The sequence below is a fragment of the Enhydra lutris genome, unplaced genomic scaffold (assembly GCF_002288905.1).
Source record: "Enhydra lutris kenyoni isolate GAN:26980312 unplaced genomic scaffold, ASM228890v2 scaffoldscaffold75, whole genome shotgun sequence".
NCBI classification, from domain to species: domain Eukaryota; kingdom Metazoa; phylum Chordata; class Mammalia; order Carnivora; family Mustelidae; genus Enhydra; species Enhydra lutris.
The window spans coordinates 1,626,948-1,638,121 of NW_019154159.1; positions in this window are offsets into that span (position 1 = coordinate 1,626,948).

Below are 11,174 nucleotides of genomic sequence, written 5' to 3' on the forward strand. Positions count from 1 at the left end.
GTTCTCACGTCTTCAGGAGGAGCTTGGCCCCAGGGACTGACATCACCCGGCAGAGACAGGTAGGACCAGGTTTCGAGGCTTGGAGGTGAGAGGGCTAGGCTGGGGCCCAGGGAGGAAGACTGTGCAAGGCCTGGCCATGTGGGAACAGGCCACCTGCAGCTCTGTGCTCCTTGGTCATAAGGGGGAGCCTGGACTCTTCTCAGCTCCTACCTTGAGCCTGTTATGGTCCCGGCCACAGGGCAAGGGCTAGTTTTAAGGGAATGATGTGTGATCTCAACGGCATTTTCTAAGCTAGGAGATGAGGCAGTGGTCATGCTGGGGCCATGAGGGTAGTCTCAGTGGACTTCTAAGGGAGAGGAGGAGCTCTGGAATATCCATTTTGGAATGCAAGCTTCTGCCTTGGCATGGGAGGAAGTGCTAATTTGGTCTGGTTTTCTGTTTCAGTTCAAGTCCCGGCTTGCCCCCCACGTACAAAGGATGCTGTGGTGGAAGGAGCAGCAGCACGCTGGAGAATGGGGAAAAGCAGCCATCGAGAAGGTAGACCCCTCCCCTTGAGGTCCTGGACCTGCTTGTCCTCATTTTGTCTCCTGGCGCTGGTGGCCGGCAGGAGGAGCAGAGACGCTCATTGCCTTGGGACGGGCTCCCTTTGTCTGAGGTCTTGAGGATCGTCCGGGGCAGGCCCCGAGAGGGACTTGGTGGGGTCTACTCTGGGGCACCCCAGCAGCCCAGGCTAGAGGAAGAGCAGGTCGGGAGCTGAGGGACTGTTGATAGGGCTTCTCACTCATTCCTTAACCTCATCCTTGAAAAAATCCAAGGAGCCTGGGCATATTATTATCCACATTTTGGAAATGAGGAAACACAGAGAGGCTAACAAATTTGTCTGGTGTCATCTAGCTCGTTAATGGGGGATCCCGCCTTCCCGAGCCTCACACGGACGCTGCAGAGCTGCCCCACGCTCTTAACCACCAGGACCTAGTCGTCTCTGGAACCCCACGGCAGTTGGCAGCTGCTCTGTGAAAAAAGGGGTTCCCCTGGCCTGGCAGCCCCAAAACTTGTGGACCAAGGCTGTGTGGCATCAGTGTCCCAGAGTGGCACGCGCTTCCTGTGGTCCTTGCCTCTCCCGGGTCCCCAGCACTCTCCCTGTCACGGGCCGCTTGGCTAGATCATCAGCAAGAAGTGCCCGTTGGATCTGTGACATGTCTGCCTGCAGCTGGAGCAAAGCTTCTCTCAGCCTGGGCTCCGAGTGCGTCTTCTGGGCGCGCGTGTGTGCATGCGTGCGCGGGTTCCAAAGGGGCAGTAGCGTGTGGGAAGGGAAAAAGCATGACACTTGTTTTTGTCAGTCCGCTGACTGCTCAGCACCACAGCGGCCTCCTTTGCCCCCAGCGGCTCTGCCATTTCTCTCTTCGCCATCCTGCCCGACCCGGAGCAGAGATCAAAGCAGATTTCCGCTTCTGCTCCCTGGGATCCAGGCACAGACCTGCAGGCAGCTGCTCCCGACTGTCTGGAAGTCATTCATCTTGCAAAGCAGCATCCCCCCCCACCCGCCCCCTCCTGCACGTGCACCCCCCCACCTTCCTCACCATCCAGCCCCCAGGCGGGCTGACAGGCAGGGAAGTCTCCGTCTGGCTGGCCCCTGCCATCAGGAGGCAGGAGATGGGGAGCTCTCTAGGCAGCAGTCCCTTTGCTGCCGCCCTGTGACTCCACAGATGAAGGAGGGGAGGAAAGGGTGAGATGCCATAGACTGTGGGGACCCACACTGAAGCCCTGGGGGAGGGGCTGTTGATCCTGCAGGGAGCCTGGCAGGGCTGTGGAAGCCTCTAGAAGTAGGGCAGGACAGAGGCAGGGGAAGGGTCCCACCCGGCAAGGAGCTCTGGGCTGGAGTCCCGGCAGAGCCCCACTGCCCACTTGACCCAGGCCAAGAGTTCGTGACCCCTGTCTCAGCTCCTGTCAGTCCGTCTTTCTGCTGCGAGGCAGGCAGTGGCTTTCCTGGTGATAGGGCTGTCATGCTGAGGGCTAGAGGACACCGTTCCTGGGGTCCCAGTCTGTGTCCCCGAGCCCGACCTGTGTATTCATTCTCTAATCTATTTGCCATGTTCCTGTCACTTCAGCCTCAGCTCTGCACTCTGCCATTTCCAGGTGGCCTGTCTCCTTGCACGAGTCTGAGGAATTGTCAGGCCAAGGTCACCTGGCAGGACAGGGGCTGGCTGGAGGCCCAGACACACCTCCACAAAGCGACACCCCTTGGGAGCACTGTTCCAGGAGCCTGCTCAGGGGCTGGTGGCTCCTCCAGGCATCGGTCCCAGACGAAGGGATGGAAGGCGAGGGGATGGGGGTTGGGGGGGGAGTGTGTTGGCTGGCCTTGGCGGCTGCCTGGACCCTGGCAGCTGGGGTGCCGTGTGGGCTGGGCGGGAGGGGCCCCCTCCCCCAGGGAGCGGCTGGCTTCGGTGGGAGCAGATTGTGTTTACACCTTCCCCGCACACCCAGCCCACGCTCCCTCTTATTCCCTGGGGCTCTCCCACCCCTGGGCTCTCTGCACAACGTGCACATTTGCAGCCCCTCTCCTGCTGCAGGAAGTGGCCACCCTCAGCCGATGCTGGGCCCCAAGCGCTCCTGCCTCAGCCCACTGTCGCAGGGGGTGGACCCAGTGTCCCCAAGAGGCTGCCTCCTCCCCTCCTCCCTCGCCCCCCCCCCGCCCCAGCCCTATTTCCTTGGAAAGAGCTGCTGCTTGGGAATGGGAGCAGGAAAGTCCAGGGGCTTGGCAGACGGACCATAATAGGAGGGAAGGGATTAAGGGCAACCAGAGAGACAGCGCAGAGACTGAGAGCTGGGGCTCCCCTGGCCCCTCATGAAATATCAACGCAGAATCTGAGAGTGAGGAGTCTGGGCTCAGAGCACCAGATATGAGTCCAGACTCCACCATCACTTCCCAGTTCTGTGGCCTTGCATGGGTTACTGAACATCCCCAACCTGGGGTTTCTCCTACGAGGAGGATCATGGTAAACCTGTCTCTGAGTGGTCGTCACAGTTAAATTAGATAACGTGTCTAAAGTGCTCAGCGCACTCAGCAAGCCTTTGATATATCTGAGCCCGGGAGGCAGTGTTAACTACGGAACAACAGGTCACTTTGCAACAACGGTGGATTCCGAACAGCTAGTTCTTTGCCTCCTTGCCCCGTGGCCCTTCCTGCCCTGTCTTTTCCACATATGCAACAGCAGGGCGATGGGCAGTCCTGAAACGAGGCAGAGCCAAGCCCAGCTCAGCCCTGGGGCACCTGGGAAGACCCAGCAACAAGGCAGACTGGACCGGGGCGCATGGCTGCTGCCTCTGTGTGCCTGGAGCCCTGTCCCAACCTCCAGCGGGAGGCCTGGCCTGGACACCCTCCCTTCCACTGGCTCTGCTTCCCTGCGTGGATCTTAGCTCCTAAGGAAGACAGGAGGTGATGGCCTTGATGTTTTTCCATTCTCCATCTGAATGCTCATCTCTGCCGGTTGGAGCCTGCGTGACAGGGGAAAGGCTGCTCTGAGCTGCAGGGTGACCACCGGCAGCAGCTAGGAGCAGGGAGGTGCTGTTGTCTGCTACTTTTGTGGCTGCTGCCAGTCTCTCCTGGAGATTGGAGCATGACTGGAGAGCTAATGAGGTGGTGGAGGAGGGTGGGGAGCAGGGGAAGCAGACACAGCAGCTGTATGAGCCACTGATGTCCTGTGTCACCCTAGGGGACAGATGCTGCCACAGGGAGAGCCCTGCCCATCCCAAACCCAAACACGCAGTTGTGCGGGAGGGTCCTGGGCAAGGGCGCCCAGCAGAGGCCCTAGTTCAAGACAAAGCAGGTGCGATGGCACCAGGACTGGTCCCACAGTTTCCTAGGGACCCTTTACAGGACCTCAGTTAGGAAGAAGCCCAAGACCTTGAGCTAGAGGGAAGTCATGCTTTTTTGTGAGCCTCGAAAGAAGAGAAATGGCCACGGTTTACAGTAAGATGGTGATACTAATATTAATAATGGTTAATGTGTCTCAAACACTTCTGTGCTAGGCGCTGTGCCAAGTGCTTTATTTATACGCATTGTCTCATTTAAGGGGCAGGGGCTGTTGTCATCCTCATTTACCCAATAAGGAAAGTGAAGTTCGTGGAGCTTGCTCAAGGTCACGGACAGCGAGTAGTGAAGCCAGGAAGTGCGTCCTGAGCAATGTGATGCCAAGGCCTGGGGAGGTGTTGGAGCACCGAGGACTCAAGTCTCGAGCTGGGGCTTGAGGACATTCTGGGCATGACCTGCCCACCAGGGCTCCGAGAATGAGAGCTGTGGAGCCCGCCCCGTGACATTCCCACGCTCCCTCTGTAGGAATGCATCATTCGAGGCTGGATTTGACTCTGGGCCCTGAAAGGGTGGTCCTGGATTGCCGACCGAGGGGAGTGAGGAGAGCTGCCTTTCCGGGATCTGTCACGCCCCTCAGGGAGGAAGCAGTGGCCCCTATCTGCGATGACAAGGTCATGGAACTTGTCACTCGTTGTCACTGGTGCTCTGCTAGCAGCCTCCTTCAACCAGGGGCAGAGCGCTGGGGGTAGGAGGGCAGCCAGCAGCCCAGCAGGAGAGCGGGGAGATTGAGGAGGAAGGCTTTGTTGTTTGTTTTTACAGGGGGAGGGTGCAGGGTGTGAAGGAGATGGCTTCAAGAGGGACCCGGGGACTTCAGCTGGAAACCAATCCTTGTACCTAAGGACATCGGACCCTCTCTGTGGGCTACACATGCCCCCTAGTGGGGATTAAGATGAGAGGGTGGCTGAGAAAATTAAAACAAAACAAACAAACAAAAAAAAGATTTCCTGATAGATTGTGGCACCTGAGGCCGGATAGGAATGGCCGGTCGTGTGTCCGTGCGAAGGCACGTGTCTGCTGGCGCACACACGGGCACGCACACGTGTAATACCGTTTGCAGCCGTCGGGTGCACGGAACGTTCAAAGGAATGATTTCGTTTCTTCCTTGGTCATTTATTTAAGACGCACATATCGCTGTGACATTCACACCCTGCGGCAGGAGCCAGAGTCAGACGGCGACGAAAGGGACACTGCCTGATGTGCCAGTGAGGACAACAGGAAGAGCCTGGCCGAGCCTAGTCACTTGACCTTTCCTTCTCTGGACCTCATCTCCCCTCTTAACAAGCAGTGTGGAACCCCGCTGGGCTGGTGCTGGGCGTGAGAGGGACTACCGTCAGACTACCCGACTACCCTCAGAAGAACGGTCTGTTCAGATGAAGGGGATGGACCATTTCCCGATTCTCCCGGTCCAGACAGGCCACGATGGACTGTGTTTGGAGGCGCTGATGATGACCGGCTCCCTGGGCAAGTGTGGATGGAGCCCTGTGCCAGGTCCCTTGGGTGCAGAAATAAGGTGAGACTTCCTGCCACAAAGAACCAGAAAACCTGGCAAAGTAGAAGCAACCAGTACTTGGCAGCGGGTGCCACACGGGATGGTGACCCCATGGCTGCCTCAGGTCTGCCTCACACAGGTCCCTGCCTGTGGCGTGGGGAGGGGAACCCCAGCAGACGGCAGTGGTCCCGTTCCAGTGAGGAGACAAGATCAGAGCTCAGGGCAGCGTGCTGTTGCTAAGGATATCCACACAGACCCATGGGATCCCCAAAACAGACTCTATGAACGTGATCCAAAGGAGAAAGAAAAGCGCTTTTGAGAGTATACAAAAAGCACTAACCATAAAAGAAAAACAGATAAATTGGACTTTATCGAAATTCTTGGAAAGCCTGGAAGAAAATATTTGCCAAGCAAAGGTCTGAGAAAGGACCTGTGTCCAGCATATATAAAGAACTTTTACAACTCAAGAAGAAGACAGCCTGACAAAAAAGGGGGGAGGCTTTTAATAGATACTTTGCAAGAAAGTATACATATGGCCAATAAACACATAAAAAGATACACAACATCATAAGTCATCAAGGAAATGCAAATTAAAACCACAATGATATACTACCGCACACTCAATGGAATGGCTAAAAGACGGACCACAACAGGTGTTGGTGAACAACCATGACCCTGTACTAATGCATTGCTGGGAAGCCAGTTTGGCAGTTTCTTAGGAAGTTATCCAAGAGGAATGAACCCGTTGGTCCACACAAAGACTTATACACAGAAGTTCACAGCAGTGTTATTAATAATATCTCCAAACCGGAAACAGATATTAATAATATCTCCAAACCGGAAACAGCCCAAATATCCACCAACAGGTGAATGGATAGAAAAGGAGGCAGTGTCGGGGCGCCTGGGTGGCTCAGTGGGTTAAAGCCTCTGCCTTCGGCTCAGGTCATGATCTCAGGGTCCTGGGATCGAGCTCCGCATTGGGATCTCTGCTCAGCAGGAAGCCTGCTCCCCCCTCTCTCTCTGCCTGCCTCTCTGCCTACTTGTGATCTCTCTCTCTGCCAAATAAATAAATAAGATCTAAAAAAAAAAAGAAAGAAAAGGAGGCAGTGCATTCACATGATGGAATACTACTCAGCAATAAAAAGGAAATGGGTCACCAAGTAAGTCACAGCACGGGGCACTGAGAGAAGCCAGACCCCAAAGAGCACCTACCGTGTGAATCCATTTATAGGAGATTCTAGAACAGGAGGAAATAATCTGGAGAGGCAGAAAGCAAATCAGCGGTTGCCTGGGGCCAGGGCTGGATATGGACGCTGTGAAATAAACAGGAAGGGGCCCTTCCGGGTGCTGGAGATGTTCTAAATCCGGACTGGGCTTGTGGTTATATGGTGTATCACTGATGGGACTATTGAATCGTACATTTTATTTTATTATTATTTTTTATTTTTTATTTTTTTAATTTGACAGACAGATCACAAGTAGGCAGAGAGGCAGGCAGAGAGAGAGACAGGAGGAGGAGGCAGGCTCCCTGCCGAGCAGAGAGCCCGATGCGGGACTCGATCCCAGGACCCCGAGATCATGACCTGAGCCGAAGGCAGAGGCTTTAACCACTGAGCCACCCAGGCGCCCCGAATCGTACATTTTAAATGCATGCATTTTATTGTATGTATGTACACTATACCTCAATAAAGCGACTTAAAGAGTTTAAAACGACTTAAAGAGTTTAAAAACAAAACAAAGTAAAAGCCAGATGTGAAAACAAATAATCGTAAGACTGTGAGTATCCTAAGAAGTGTGCTCAGATAACAAGGGTCCCTCACCCCTGGCCCATGGAGGTGCTGTACGTACACTGTTCTTGATGTCCCGGTGAGCAAAGAGGCTCAGACAGGAGGGGCAGCGGTTCTTGAAGGGTGACGCAGCTAGAATCAGCAGGGCTGGGGCCACGCTCAGAGCCCGCCTGGGTGCGGAGCCTGTGTTATGCCAGCCTGCGGCAGACCACCCCGAGGAGAGCTCGGACCGCTGCAGCTTCTCAGGTGAGACTTTGCAGAGGAGGTATTGACACAGGAGTTGGAATTTGTTTAGCAGAGGAGAGGATGCGGGGAAGGAGATTTCAAGGCAAAGGGAACAAACAAAAATAAGGACGGGCTGGGCAGCCTTTGAGAAGGCAGGACTCCTGGGGAGGGAGAGATGTGTTCCAAAACGAGCAGAAGAGGTCAACAGGATGTTGCATGAACTTCATATTCACTTATTTTTTTAAGAACCCATTAAGCAATAATTTTACGAGAGGCCACAGCTCTGCTGAGCAGGCAAAGGGATGGGTGTGCTCTTGGCTAACACAGGAAACAACCCACTGCGGTGCGAGGGTCGCCTCCTCTCAGGGAATGGGGTACGCCTTGTCATAATTCTCCGCCAGGAGGTCACAGGTCGTGTGGTCCATGTGCCCAGGTTTCCGCTGAACACCATGTGTGGCACTCTGTCGTGATCCTGAGAAATCCCAGGGTGAAAAACAAAACCCCTCTGGGCTTTTATGCTGGGCTTTCTAGCTGGCTGAAGTCAGGTCACTGGCGTGAAGCAAAATGTGTCCCATTGTCATCCTGTGTTCTTCCGGGAAACTCCGCACAGCCGCGGGGATCAGAAGCTTCGAGGCTGGACTGTCTGCGGTCCGATCTCAAGGCTCTCACTCACTGGTCACTTTCACTTTCCTGTCCTTTGGCTCCTTTTGTTGCAAAAGGGGGAGGCGGTGATCGTGAGAGAGCACATTGGAGAACCAGACCCATCAAGTCTGAGGCGTTAAGCGCCTACAGCTTTTTGTATGCTAGTCTGGCCTCAATACGTTGGTTTTTTAAAAAGGAAGTGCTTCAAGCAGAGCCTGGCCCAGAGCAAACACTTAATAGACGGTAGCTTTTGTGTTTTCAGAAAGGAGATGTGCACATGTCAGCTCATTCCTTTTATTTTGCCATGACCCGTTCTTTCAGAGAATTATAATGAAACGAAAAGGACATGGCACATGTGGATCATATCATTTAGGATGATTGTGACTCAACAGAACGCCCAACTTAGGGTCGCTCAAACAGTATGGAGATTTCTTTTTTATTTTTTTATTATTTATTTATTTTTAAAGATTTTATTTATTTATTTGACAGACAGAGATCACAAGTAGGCAGAGAGGCAGGCAGAGAGAGAGGAAGGGAAGCAGGCTCCCCGCTGAGCAGAGAGCCCGATGTGGGACTTGATCCCAGGACCCTGAGATCATGACCTGAGCTGAAGGCAGCGGCTTAACCCACTGAGCCACCCAGGCGCCCTGGAGATTTCTTTTTTAAATCTCACATTCTGGGGCACATGGGTGGCGCAGTTCGTTGAGCTCCTGACTCTTGGTTTCCGCTCAGATCACGCTCTCTCTCAGGGTCGTGAGATTGAGCCCCGCATTGTGTGTGTGTGTGGGGGGGGGGTCTGTGCTCAATGGGGAGTCTGCTTGGGATTCTCTCTCCCTTTCCTTCTGCCCCTCCCCATCTCTCAAATAAATGTTAAAAACTCTCATTCTGTGTTTCACTGAAACTAACATGCCATTGCTTGCAAAATGCTTCTCACATTCAGAAATACTAAGATGAGGGGCGCCTGGGTGGCTCAGTGGGTTAAGCCGCTGCCTTCGGCTCAGGTCATGATCTCAGGGTCCTGGGATGGAGTCCCGCATCGGGCTCTCTGCTCAGCGCGGAGCCTGCTTCCCTCTCTCTCTCTCTCTGCCTGCCTCTCCGTCTACTTGTGATCTCTCTCTGTCAAATAAATAAAATCTTTAAAAAAAAAAAAAAAGAAATACTAAGATGAAAAAAAAAATGTGTCTGTGAGTCCAAACAAAAGGTCTGAAGGTACGGGGCTCCAGGGCTGGGATTTCGGCAGTTTGTCATGAAGACTCTGTCCTTTGTTTCTACCTTGCCATGCCAGACCTTAGATTCTGGCTTTGGAACAAGCCTCACGGACGCAAGAAGGCTGCCACAGCCTTAAGCAGCCTATCTTCACAGCCTCCCAAAGCCAGAAGGGAGGCTGTTGTTTTTAAAAACAAGAAAACGTTCCCAAACTTGGCATAATTGCATCACAAACCCTTTTCTGAATTCCTGGCAGAAGGAAGAGATTTATCATAAGGGTCTGGTGCCGACTCAGCAAGATCGGCCCTCAGGGCTGGGGAGGAGCTTGCCTCCAATGAAGCGCAAAGCCCACCAGTAGCTTTGTTCTGTTTGTGAGATGGAGGAGGAACGGCTGTGGGCCTCCCGTGAATCACCGGTCAGCAGCTCCCAACTAAGCAGCCAGCCACTTGGGATAACCAACCCACCTTCCTGTTCTTGTTAATGACAGCAGAGCTGCTTTTCCCAGTTGAGAAATTAACCTCAGATTCTAGAGACTCAGTTTCCTATTAATGTGGGTTTCAGATACCATATCTGAAATTCCATCAGTGAATGGAACCTGATGAGCCAACCACCGGAACACAGCAGACCAACCAACTAGGTTGGGCCAAGGGCCAAGGCCCTTGACCCACATGGCGGACTTGGGCCCTGATCAGCCCGTGTTGGGCTTCTGTCACTGACCACTCGACTGTGTGACTCTGTCCATATCAATAAATACAGATCCACACTAGCTGTGTGGATACAAGATAGAACAACGGCTGCATAGTAATTCCACCGCACAGAAAACTCCAGCATCCCAGACCTCGGGGCGTCTGGCTGGCTTAGTGGAGCACACCACACTTAATCTCAGGGTGGTCGGTTCAAGCCCCATGCTGGGTGTGGATCCTACTTAAAAAAAAAAAAAATCACAACATTTAACGCTTTGGTGTCGACAGCTCTGAACCCCTGCCTGCTCATTCAGTCATTTGATGCATTTTTTTTGTTGTCTTTCCCACTGATTTTTAAGATTATTTATTTATTTGAGGGAAGGAGAAAGAGAGAGAGAGAAAGCAAAGGAGCAGGAGCAGAGGGGCAGAGGGAGAAGCAGACTCCCCACCAAGCAAGGAGCCCAATCTGAGACTCCCATCCCAGGACCCTGTGATCACGATCTGAGCCGAAGGCAGATGCTTAGCCGCCTGAGCTACCCAGACGCCCCGTCTTTCCCATGGATTTCTGGCCTGCCCAGGCAGTGTGCCCAACAGGTGTGCAGGCCCAAGCCTTCTCACTGCATTTTGCTCTGGCCTCCTGGCCGCTGCCAAAATCACAGGACAGGTGCCCATCATTCCGGCTAGTAATTTCACCCCTGATCACCCCTGCAAACGCACAAAACTCCTCTTTGCTCCTCTCCCCCACAACCAGAAGCCCTGTAATAAGGGTATAGAGACATACACGGTGCAGTCCAACTTAGTGGTGAAAGCTTGGACTTTACAGGTTGGGCTCAAACCCCGACTCCAGCAATGGCCGGTTGCATGAATTTGGGAAAGTTACCTCATCGCTCTACGCTTGCATTCCCTCCTCTGTGGGACGGGGGTAGTGATGGTGCCCTTCACAGGGCAGTGGTGCACGTTAAACAAATCAGTGCACGTCCAGTGCTCCAGGAGTGAACGGCACATACACATAGTAAGCGCTAAGAGGTATCCACTCTCCCTGTTTTCTCCTACAGCAGGTCGTTGGCCTGCATACCAGCCAGTTTGGGAACTTCCACCCTTAAAACTCCCTCTTCAGGGGCGCCCGGATGGCTCAGTCGGTTAAGTGTCTGCTCCCTGTTCAGGTCGTGATCCCGGGGTCTTGGGATTGAGTCCCACATCAGGCTCCCTGCTCAGCTGGGAGTCCGCTTCTGTCTCTTCCTCTCCCTGTGTGTGTGCTTGTGCTCTCACTC